At 41.5% G+C, this 12,808-nt stretch overlaps 1 long non-coding RNA gene across 1 annotated transcript in view; it reads left to right on the top strand.

The window, feature by feature from the left end:
- The window catches only part of LOC309871044, a 70,253-nt gene extending 57,754 nt beyond the window's left edge, over positions 1 to 12,499 (top strand). Inside the window, exons 2-3 of the long non-coding RNA XR_014314986.1 lie at positions 5,885 to 6,006; positions 12,428 to 12,499. This is a non-coding gene — a long non-coding RNA (uncharacterized lncRNA). The remainder of the gene's footprint in view (positions 1 to 5,884; positions 6,007 to 12,427) is intronic.
- The last annotated feature ends 309 nt before the right edge of the window (positions 12,500 to 12,808 follow it).

Below are 12,808 nucleotides of genomic sequence, written 5' to 3'. Positions count from 1 at the left end.
CACCTGAGTCAGGTCAGCAGCATATAGGGTCTCCATCACTCCCTGTTGCCTCAAGACCCTGGATCTGGAAATGTCTAGAAGAGAGGCAAAGGGTGGCCTGTTCTCCATGTCTGGTGGATTGTGTGAGGTCGGAGGTTCCCAGGGCTCCACCAGGGCTGATTCCTCCTCAAGCAGAGGTTATAAGAAGGAAAGGACTGACATGCTTTGAGCTCCTTGTGAGACTAGGTAGAAAGAATATAAACTATTAATGTAATTTATGTGCAGAAGCACTTTGAATATAAATGAAGCAACCAATGGCCCTTTTGATTGGCATTTATATCTCCTTTTATAGAGATCACATAGAGTAGTGTTATAATTCTTGACAGTTTTGATTGTAAAATATATGGGACTTTAAGCTCTCTGGAAGAAAGCAAAGATGATTAATATTAATAATGGACAATTAAATACACAACAGACATGGGTAATATGTTTTGTATTTATATAGCTATTGTTTTAACACATTGGAAAACACTATGCGCTTTATTGTCAGGAATGCAGTAATAATAAGACAGTATATTATTTAGGTCACATAAAAGAAGACATTCAAGCTAATCCCTAAATCCTATTAATTTCTTTACTCACATTACGGAAAAAACAAGAGCCATTTGACTCTACTATTCAAACTAATGTATTCAAAGCAATGTGCCTGATTAAAGACGTAGATCAAAATTCAAATAAGTTGGTTCAAATGCAGCCAGTACCATAGTCATTTGGAAGTGTCAAGGAAGACTGGATCTCTAAAAAATAAATAAGACACTGAGCAAATCAAAGTATATCAATATCACAGTGGTGAGCATGTTTTGTGGTTTTTTTTTTTTCTTTTTCTATATGCAGAAGTGAAGTAACTGGGCTCTGTCAGCAAAAATACGGTTCTAATAAGAGTGTGCACTGTTATGGGAGAAACTATTTCAATAGAAAATGCACATCCCTTAGATTATATCTAGGACTTGGAAAATTGCAAAAATGTTTTACCACTTCTATTTCCTAGTTCCTCCTCCCTTCCCATGGCTCTATCCATAGGCATGTGGAAAAAGTAGAGGATCCCACAAGAAAGAATGGGTATTCTGCTTTGTCTTTAGATCAAAATAGAAGAAATGAACAAGTGAATACTGCATATATCAGATCTTCATCCAAAAACCATTTGGACTGCTTTAAAAAAATATATTAGAGGTAAAGGGTGAAAAAGCAATAGAAGTAAAAATTTTAATAACATGTAGAAAATGTGATCCCCGAAATAAATAAATGACTAGTACATACTTGGTATTCTGAAAAGTCCTAGTCATGTAAAAGTCACCTCCCCTTACTTAAATTTGGGTTTGAATTTTTTTTTAAACCAAAGAAAGAAGACCACGTGAACAGTTATATAATTTACATATGTGTAATTACTCTTCTTAGGAAAACACACCTGTTTTATTTTCTAAGATTTGAAAGAAGCTTTTGTTTTGATTTTATCACATATTATTTTTTGTTGTTTGTTTTGTCTTCATTCCATGTGGACTTTAAAATAAGATTCTGGTGATAGACCCAGAAATAAATTCTCCCATCCCAACCCTTGTGCAGTTTGCTGTGGTGTGGAAAGCCCATCTGATATGAGGGATTGTTATGACTCTTCACTGCCCTGTTTACCTCTGAGGTCATATGACTTATTTTTAGTGATGTGCCCAGTAGCCTTTGCTGCATAAACGAGTTATCCCAAAACTTCATGGCTTACACCAAACAATTATTTATTTGCTCACAATTCTGTAGGCTGGCAGTGTGGGCTGGGCTAGACTGGGCCATTCCTCCTCTCTGGTCTTGCCTAAGCTCACTGCATCTGGAAGCTCAGCTGGAAATGGGTGGGCGGGGCTGACCTCACCCACATGTTTGGTGTTTGGAGGATTGAAGGCTGGGGTGCTTTGCGTTCCTCCATTTTGCCTTTCTAGTAGGTTAGCTTGGGTTCCTTCAAATTACTATTTCAGAGTTCCAGGTACATCGGAAATAGAGCTAGACTTACTTAGTTGAGTGCAAGGCACTGTTCAGTCCTCTCTCAGCATTGCATTTGCTGATGTCTCATTGACAAAAGCGTTACACGGTCAAGTCCAGATTCGAGGGATGGAAAAGCAGACTTCACTCGTGAAGGCAGGACCTGCAATCAATTTGGGTTTTGAATTTGAGGCTTTCTTTTCTTTTTTTGATTTTCTTTTTTCTTTCCTTTCCTTCCTTCCTTCTTTCCTTCTCTCTCCCTCCCTCCCTTTCCTTTTCTCTCTCTTTCTTTCTTGTCATTCTACTACGAGGTTCAATTTTGCTTCTACCGCTGGAGGGAGAGGACCACCTCCCCTTGCTGACACTGTAGGTTAAAGGAAAGAAATGTAGCTTCTACTCCAGTGTCCCCTGGGTGGGGGGGCGTCACCTGTGGGGTCTCTGAGATGCTCTTTCTGAAAGATGAATTCACCTCATGAGTTGAGACAGAAGGGGCTGAGAATGCATCTGATCTAAGAGGTGTAGGGAGAACAAGGAGAATATAGAAATGAACAGAAATAATGCAGGTGGAAATTGTGTGTATGAACATGTAGACATGCGCACAGGGGAGGTGAGGGATGAATGAACTTGTATTTCAGTGTTAACAGCTTTATTCCTTTGAGGGCAAAGGAGAATCATTGAACAATTTTAGACTTTTCTAAATCATCTCCCAAGTGTATATCAGGTTGTGGCTTAAGATAGATCCCAAAACATTATTACAAAACATTCTTTCTTTGGCAGGACCTTTCAAGATGCCTTCTTTTATTTCTGGAAGTTCCCAGAGGCACCTCAAATGTTTTTACAAATACAATCTTCTTAGCTACCATGTGGTGTCTACCATTTTCTCTGCCATGGTCCCCTGCAGGGATGTCAGCTGCAGAGGCCGCTGATGCTGGAAAATGCCCTTTGAAGATTCTGGGGATACACAGGTGCTGATACAGGCTTTGTCTCCCACTGGGGATGAAAGTGCTAGCATCAGCATTGTTGGGTCTGCAGATGCCCCTTGTATTCTTATAGCCTTGTAAAGGTTTTCCTACAATGGCCGCCTATGGATTTTACTGGTTGTTAAATTTGTTTTTCTGACTCAGTTGGATGAATTCTCTTGCATCAGTGTTTGAGTTCCTTATGCAAACAGAACTCTGATGAGTCTGCTTCACAGGTCCTTCACATAAACCTTGCATTCATTACCTGTGGCCTTGAGATGCTGTACAGCAAACAGCCACAAAGCCTTATGAGTCTATGGGTCACCTGAGTGGCTATGGATTGTGCATTGAACTGATAAGCTGTGGGTAGTCAGGTGGCTTTGTTGCTCTTGCCTATACTCTCTAACATATCTATGTGGGCACTTCGCTTAGGAGGTATGGCTCCATCCATGTTATCTCTTGTCCCCCAGCAAGCTAACCCAGGTTTGTTCTCATGGCAGAGGAAAGTTTCTAAGAGAGAGAACAAGCACTCAAAATCTCTTGAGGTTTAGGCTCAGAATCTCCACAGTGTGACTTCTCCTATTCAAAGCCAGTCACCAGGCTCCATCCAAGGGATGGAGTAATAAACAGACTTTATCTCTTGGTAGGAAGAGCTGCAAAGTCACATTGTGAGGGCTGTACATACAGAGGAGGGCAGAGAACTAAAGCCATCTTTGCTACCAATCTGACTACCACAGACCCAGTCACCTCTGAGTCCTGAGGTGAGCACAGGTTGGCAACCCAGACAATGTTAATTGCACTTTAGAAAGATTAATTTGGTAATCCTTCTAAAAGGGTAGGAGAAAAATTGATTTGGGTAGTGGTAGGGGAGGTTGGTGTAACCAGCAAAATGGCTTTTGCCTTAATATAAGTGATAAATCAGCAGTGTCTAGAACAGGAATAGCAAATGTGTTGCATACCGTGGGATTGATTTGTAGTAAATCCCTGCAGTGGGGCATTGAGGAGAATTATGTGGCCACTCTCCTGGGTGAGCTGAACACAGAGCTTTGATGGATTGGCCATGTTTGCCATGGTCATTGGTGGGAGGAATGACAGCACAGGACCAGCTATTTGCCATTTTTGTTCTACCAGGGGTGGTGAAGTGAGGTGAAAGAGTCTTTTGAAATTAATTAAGAGACAGAATTAAAAAGTATTGGAGATCCAGTGCAAACAAAGGAGAACTGTTATTCTAGGACAGTCCTAGATTCTGGATTTGGGTATTAGATGAATGATAATATCATTTCTAGAAGTGGGTCATATTATATAAGGAGTAGGTTTGAGTCTGTATGAGATAGGCCAGTCTTGTATCATATTGCAAAATATATTTTTTCTGTCATCTTTGGTGCATAACAAACCAACCAAAAGCTTACAAGTTGTGATGGTTAATTTTGTATGTCAGCCTGATTGGGCAATAGGGTGCCTCAATATTTGGTCAAACATTATTCTAGGCATTTCTCTGAGAGTGTTTTGGATAAGATTAACATCTTCATTGATAGACTTAGTTAAGCAGATTGCCCTCCCTAATGTGAATGGGCCTTATCAAATTGGCTGAAAGCCTGAATTAAACAAAAAGGCTGACTCTCCTTGAGTCAGAGAGAACTCCTTCTGCCTGACAGCCTTTGAACTGGGATGTCAGCTTTTTATTGCCTTCACACGCAAATTGGAACATGAGCTCTTTCTGGGTCTTGGGCTTCCTGACTTTAGATTAGAATTACACCATCTGTTCCATTGGTTCTCAGGCCTTTCGACTTAGACTGGAATTACACATTGGCTCTCCCCGGTCTCCAACTGGCCAACTTACCTTACAGATCTTGAGATTTGTCAATATCTATAATCACATGAACCATGCATTTAAATACTCACATATGCATCCTACTAGTTCTGTTTCCCTAGAGAACTTTGGCTAATATAGAAGCTTAAAGTATCTGTTTTACTTCTCAGAATCGGTAGGTTAGACATTGGACAGGAGGGACTGGGGATGCTCTGTGGTATTTGGGGTCTCAATGTTCCTCCCTCTGGCCTCTCCTTCTCAGGATGGTCTCATCATAACAAAATCTAGTCTGAGCTACTTTAGAGTTTGAGAGATGCCCTTAGGAGCAAGTATTCCAAATGGACGAACACTTCTTAAGCCTCCATTTCCATTGTTTGATAATGTCCCATCAGCCAAAGCAAGTCTAGTGGCCAGGTCCAGAGTCAGTGTGACAGGGCACTACACAAGGACATGGATACCTGGAGATGTAGTTCACTGGAACCATCAAAGTTAGCTTGTCACTGTGTGTGTGTGTGTGGGGGGGGGTTGATGTTCCATCTTGGGCCTATTAATTCTGATATGTCTATGTGATAGCCAAGTAGGGAGAGTCAGGTGCAATATGGGTCTGAAGCTACAAAAGGTGATTTAGCTGGATAGGTACATTTGGAAATCATGACTATATAGCAGTAATATGAAAATATTCCTCAATCAGGACAACAACCAATCAGAACAAAGACTGGTTCTAGTCTTGAAGCAGGGTCTCAGGGAGTCCCCTGTTATGCTAGGCATTTTCCCTGTTGTTTTTGGTGACGAGAGTTGCAGGAAAAGAGGCAGGACTGATAGGATTATGAAATGGCACTGGTGGATGGAGAGCACTGGGCATCAACTATTTACTAGTTGGTAGGAAATATTAGAATATTTTGACAACTAGTCTGAGTATCCCCTCTGTATACAGGTGATGGCTGAAGCCATGAGTAGTGTAGTCACGAGTGTACTGAGACTGAGCATTAGATGAAAAAAGATGATGTGACCAATATTTAACCTGGGCTACACAAGGCATAATATCATATGCTTCAACCTAAGTCATGATGAAACAAAAATAAGGTTAAAATGGATACCAAAATTTGATCTACAGGCAGGCAAACAAGAGGAGCCCCCAAAGGAAATTGAAAGAGAAGATTCCATGGAAGGCAAAGGAAGAACACAGAAGAGGAGGGAAGCCAGCAAAGGTCTTGAAAACCATGTCACAGAGTTCAGGTAAGATGATGACTGCTGGTCTTTTGTATTTGGCTACTAAGAGGTGACCTATATGAGTTCCATTTCAGGGAAATGGTTCATGGCAGAAATCATGTATCAGAGGCTCATGAAGTACATGGAAAGTGAAAACTTTCCTCTAAACTCATCTTGAGTCTACAGTATTTTCCCTTTGCCTTCCCCTTTGCCTAATAGTAAGGTGATGGAAGGTAATTGATTTGGAAGTAGTGTTAGGGGTAGTTTATGATTTTTAAAATGAGAAATACCTGCCCACATTTATATGAGAAATGGAAAAATAATATTTAATGATCCTTTGGCATGATGTTGTAAGATGATCTGTTGAAAAGGTCAGATAGGGAGTAGAAAGAGCCAAGCCCTGGGGTCAGGTGCTGGGAGTTCTTGTCCTAGCTTTTCCAGTTTTGAGGGCCAGTCCGGTCATGTTGTAGCAAATCTGTCTCGGTAAACAGTGGTTCCCAGCTTGATTGCACAGTAGGATGACTGGGAGGCATTTAAAATTCTCCAGGCTCATAGCTCACCCCAGACCCATGACCTCAGAATCTCTGGGGTATGCCTCGGCTGCAGTATGCTTTTTGAACTCTTACTTTATTTCCTGTGCATTTCAGATTGAAAAAAACAAAACAAAACAACAAAACTGCTTTAGAATATTCATTCTTTATCTCCTTTTGCCTCAGGTTTGGTGCTTTAGTCCCCAGCGTTCACTAGCTCTAACACCAGTGGCTTCCCATGGCAATGTGGCCATCACAGAACATCTCCCAGGGAAGTGATGCTCAGCTTTAGCTGTGTACTAGAATCATCTGGTGGCACTTGTAAAATGCTGATGTCAGGGCCTCACCACAGAGACCTGATGTAATTGATCTGGGATGTTGCTATGGGTTGAACTCTGTCTACCCACTGATATGTTGAAGTCCTAATCTCCCTCCTCCCCCCGCAAGATATGTTGAAATTCTAATCCCCAGTACCACAGAATGCAACCTTATTTGGAAACAGAATCTTTAAAGAGGTGACCAAGTTAAACTAAAGTCATTAGCATGTACCTCAATCTCATCTGACTAGTGTCCTTCTAAAAAGGAAATTTGAATACAAAGACTTGTACAGAGAGATTATGTGAAGAGAAATAAGGGACATGGCATGGCAAGATTAGATTGATGTTAGGTTGCCTCAAGGCAAGGAACATTGGGGCTTCCAGCAGCTGGAAGAGTCAAGGAGGGATGGTGGCATCCAGGTGTCAGTGGGAGCATGGCTGATACACACATTTCAGACTTTGAGTCTCTGGAGCTGTGAGATAATACATTTCTGTTGTGATAAGCCACGTAGGTTGTACTATTTTGTTACAGCCGCCCTAGGATATTAACAAAGATGGTCTTGGATAGCAGTAGTTTTAAGAGTGGCCCAGATGATGCTAATGGGCCAGGATTGGCGTTAGTTAACTATTAAGGGAAATAAATGTAGAGCAAGTATTCCCTGAGAAGAAAATGTCAAAATCAGTTTAGGAGCCACGCAAACCTAATTATCACAAGTGTAATATTTAGAATATAGTAATCTGCAGAGTAACTTTAATGCCTAGTTATATATTTCTTCCTAACTTGGGGTTTTGTATTGTAAAAGAGACATTTGCTGTCTTGCTCCTCTGCAATTTCTTGCCTGGATGCTCATTTTTGGTCTAATTTTTCACCTTCAGTGATGAGGATGTGGATTTCTACTTCCTGTGTGCTATACAGGCTTTCTCATGGCATATCTTTTACTTTTCATGCCTAAGGGCACTGACATGCACCTATCCCTATTGGACTTTATCCTGTTCATTTATAATGTAACATTTCTTCAATTTGTCAAAGTTACTTAGAATTCTGATCCTGCAGTCCAACATTCTAATTTCTATTACTCAAGGAGAGTCGCCAGGACAATTGAATTAAGAATTATATGAACAGGAGGAGGAATCAATTTCGAGAAGATCAGATAATGGAAGGTTTATTATATTAGGTACTGCATTAAAGTGTAAAGATGTATGAAAGATAAATGGTCAATGCATGAATTATACAAAGACTTCCTTAAACGAGCCTGTGAGATCAGGCCCTGTCCAGGCAGTGTGAGACGTAGAATTTTGTCACTGTCATTCAATGTCTGGTACACAGGCTGGCAGGATCAACATTACCTCAGAGCTGGTTAGAAATGCAGCATCTCAGACTCCATCCCAGAACTACTGAATTCAAATCTGCATTTTTACAGGGGCTCCAGGAGAAGCATGTGCATATTAAATTTCCAGAACCCTGATGTACACCTGTCTCTTGCGTCAAAGAACCCACAGAGTAGGCGGTTGGGGAGGCAAATTACAAATGTGGCAGATCAGTGCTCTCAAAGCATGGTCTGGAGGACCACCTGTATTTGAGTGACCTTCAGGTCCTGCTAAAAGGAAGGATGTACATTTGGCCCCTTCAGAGACCAACTCAGTTGGAATCTTTGGAGGTGGGACTCAGAAATTTGCATTTTTGATAAGTTCCCTAGATGAATTGGATGCACATTAAAGTCACAGAGTAACGGTCCCGGAACAATAGAAATTAATTTCGCCTCCCCACATCTGAGGAAGATGACAGCCTTCCATTATTAATAACAGCTGTGCCTGATGGCAGTGTCATGGACGGGCAGCTGCTCTTCCCTAGAGCAGTGTCATCGAAGGATGGTCCACAGATCAATAGCATGGCCATCCCCTGTGAGCTGGTTAGAAATGCAGAATTTCACACTTAACCCTGTATCTACTGGTATGGACTGAATCGTTTCCCCCTGCAAATTCTTTTTTTTTTTTTTTTTAAAGACTTTATTTATTTATTTGACAGAGAGAGATCACAAGTAGGCAGAGAGGCAGGCAGAGAGGAGGAAGCAGACTCCCTGCCTAGCAGAGAGCCTGATGCGGGACTCAATCCCAGGACCCCGAGATCACAACCTGAGCCAAAGGCAGAGACTTAACCCTCTGAGCCACCCAGGTGCCCCCCCGCCCCCCCCCCCCGCCCCGCTGCAAATTCTTATCTGAAATTCTAATTCCCAGTGCCTCAGAACATAACCATGTTTAAAGACAAGGAATTTGAATAGGTAATGAAGTTAAAATGAGATCATTAGGGTGGACACTGACCCAGTGTCCTTACAGGAAGAGGACATTTGGACACATGTGTGCTCCTAGAGGAGAGATTATGTGAAGACAGAGGCATCCATAAGGCAAGGAGAGAGGCTTCAGAAAAATATCAACCTTGATGACTCCTTGATCTTGAACTTTTAGCTTCTGGAATGATGAGAAAATACATTTCTGTTGTCTGAGTCATTCAGTCAGTGGTACTCCGTGACCATAGCAGACTAATATACTAATTAAATTAGAATCTGATTTTTTTTAAGATTTTAATTTTTAAGTAATCTCTGCACCCAATGTGGGGCTTAAACTCACAACCTGGAACTTGAGAGTCACAAGCTCTACTGACTGAGCCAGCCAGGTGCCCTGAGAACATGAATTTCTAACAAGATTCATAGGTGATTTGGGTGTATCAGAAGGTGTGAGAAGCACTAGTCTAGGACAGTGGTTCTCAAATTTTATAGGGCATCAGGTTTACCTTGAGGGCTTGTTAAAATAACAGATTGCTGGGTCCTGTTGTAGAGATTGCTTTGGTTTTCTTGGGCTGGGGCCAGAAAACTCTGCATTTCTAACAAGCTCCCAGGTGATGCCAAGGGTGTTGGTCTGCTGACCACACATGGATGGTTGGTACAGTTGGGACCAGCATCAGCTTCCCCTGGTAATTATTAGAAAAACAATTTTGGAATTCCTTCCACCTTCCGCCCCTCACTCCCCACCCCAGCTACCCCCAAGACTTGCTGAATCAGAGATTTGAGGGCTGAGTCTAACATGGTGACTTTGAAGCTTGAGTTTGAGAATTGGTGGTCAAGTGCTCAATGACATCTGGGCAAAAGGGCCATGAACAGTTTGAAACACTCCCTTACCTCTAGTTGATTATTTTGATGTTTTTCTAAAGGCATGCTTTCATCCCTCCAATTAAGAATCACAGCCAGGTAGTGATTTTGGTAATAGCCCAAGCAGTGATTCTTAAACCTGAAAGTGCATCATATCCCCCTGAATATTGGGCCCAGCCCCCAATTTATGATTTGCATGGGCGAGGGGAGTATCCCAGAACTTGTGTTTCTTAACAAATTCTCACTTGGTCCTTATGATGTTTGTTCAGGGACCACATTTTGGCAAACATTAGGGTTTGGAAAATACCATGATATGGGTCAAATTTTGATATCACTGATATGGCCGACAATATGGGTTGGCCAACCAAATGCTCATTCTGGAGTCATTTTTCCCATAGCTTTATCCGATATAGGACATAGGAAAAGGTCACTGTCCACTTTCTCAGACTAGTCTATATCCAGGGGTAAGCATGTGATCCTCTGACAAAATTGTGGCCATTGGGACTTAAACAGAAGTCTGCAAGGGGTGTGGGCAATTCTGGAAAAGTTATTGCACCATGTTGATAGTATATCTGGCATTGCACTTTCCCCTTCTCTGGCTTGGAACACAGAGATGATGCCTGGAACTGAAGCAACCTTGCTGGGACCACAAGCATACATACAAAAAGACAATGGGCCAACAAAATAAAGGTGGCAAAGGGGCCAGTTAGAAACACAGAACCAGTGCTCAAAACCTCTACCTTCAGAAGGTGCATTATGTGAGACAACAATCTATTGCTGAAGCCACCGTGAATTGAGTTTTCTGTTCCTTATAGCCAAAACTGCTTTTGATAATAAACCATCATATAATTAAAAAATATAGCCCGGCTAGCTTAGTCGGTAGAGCATGAGACTCTTAAAAAATATATATATATAAGTGACCTAAGGTTACCAGACTTTATTCTCTTAAGGTAGAACATAAAAACAAAACAAAAACCCAATAACATAAGAAAACTATAAAACTACCATTTAGCATCATGGTGTATAATAAAAGGCATGTTAACCTACAATAAAAAGGTAGAAAACTTTGACTAAATCTAGCTTTTGAAAATAGCTATATTCTTCATTTTGATGAAGATAAGTGTAAAGTTGTCAAAGGTCTCCAGACATCTCTAGACCAACAGTTGGTAGCTGCTAGCAGGCAATGGACACCTTACATTTTTTCCTCAATGAGCTATAGTTCAGGCAAATAAAGATATTCATTTGTCGAATAGTCTGTTTGGCTTATATCAGTAATCATCAATAAGTGAAGCTCATTTAGCATTTCATAAGTATGTTTTAACTTGGCTATATCTTTGTGGCTCCTACAAGGACTCTTCGTCAACACCTTCCTATAGAAGTTCCTTGAATCAGTTCATAAATTGCTCTCACCGCTACGTCCTGATACACATGTCTATACAGAAGCACACACACGCACAGTTAACTTAACCATCAGCCGTGAAAAAGGAAGCAAAGGTAGAGGCACAGAAAGCCTCAAAAATGGCATGTGTGTCTTAAAATCATCCTTTACAAGACGTGCTCATTACTGAGAAACTGCTTTGCTCAAACCTAAATCCAGCCTGAGGTTTTTTGTTGTTTGTTTGTTTTTTTTGGGGGGGGGGATACAAAATAATTAGTTTCTGAATCAGCTTTTAATCTTATGTTAATGAGACCCCCTACAGCCTCGGCTCATACCTTCAAATTAGAGATTGATCTATAATTAATAAGGCTTATAATGGCAGTACCTGGGACAAAGGAGATCTCTGGGTGGCTGGGAAGAGAGCGCAGAGAAGTGAGGGAAGGGCAGTTACCGTTGCATTCGTGCTGGATACGGACGTGACTCCTGGTGACAGAATGAAGCAGGTGTCTCAGGGTAAGCAGTCTGATGACTCAGCTTCTCTGACAAGAAAAGCAGCCACACTGCCCCCCTTGGAGATCTTGGGTGGGACTATGGGTGCTGCATCTGGTTCCCATCCTTAACAAGAGCATCCCTGCTCGTGTGCCCCAATCCACCCTTTCATGAGGTTCTCACCCTGGCTGGAGGAACGTGCTTTGAACTGCCTAGGGTGTCTGAGAAGAGCACCAGGGCAAGGACTCATTGGTTTCTTTCCAGCTATTTTTGGAGCCATGTGACTTCTTTACACTGTAGCTTTACAACCCCCAAACTCCTAGTGATTGGAGGAGGAACACTTGCTGATTAATTAAAATATAATTTTCTGTTCTATCATAATTGCAGCAGCAGAGAGGGAAAAAAAAATGTAAGACTTATTATTCCAAAAATGAAAATAATCCCCGGACAGTTTAGTCTTATTATGAGCTCTGTGTTACAATTTGTTTTCAATTGAATCAATAGAATAAACATGGAAATGAGCTCTGAGAAATCATTTATTTTTAAAGGATTTAAATGAAAGCCTGCATCATTTTGGTTAAAATTTTTTAGACTCCACTGGGATAGACCTCTTGATGGAGACAAAGGAAAGAAGAGGACTTTAGGCTTTGTGGTAGGTCTGGGACAACCCTTGGGGACTGCCAGTGCATGGTTTTATGACTGTGATTTCTAACTGTGTTTAAGACACCACAGTGGTTCCCCTGTTAGCTCAGGAGATGATGTGAAATTGTCTCCCAACACACAGAAATCTCAAAACACAATTGATTTCAGTTCACTTAGAATTTTTAGGCTAGGTAGCACTGGAAAGTGAGGCAGCTTGTCTGAAATGAGAGAGAAAGCCCTCAAGAGGCTCGCTGGGTGCCTCTCCTCCCTGACTTGGCTCTAGCATGTGGACTGGACTGTGAAGGGCATCAGTGTGAGAGGTGGTGACCC

Source organism: Mustela nivalis, assembly GCF_964662115.1.
Source record: "Mustela nivalis genome assembly, chromosome: 8".
Classification (NCBI taxonomy): domain Eukaryota; kingdom Metazoa; phylum Chordata; class Mammalia; order Carnivora; family Mustelidae; genus Mustela; species Mustela nivalis.
This window is presented reverse-complemented; position numbering and strand designations above follow the sequence as displayed.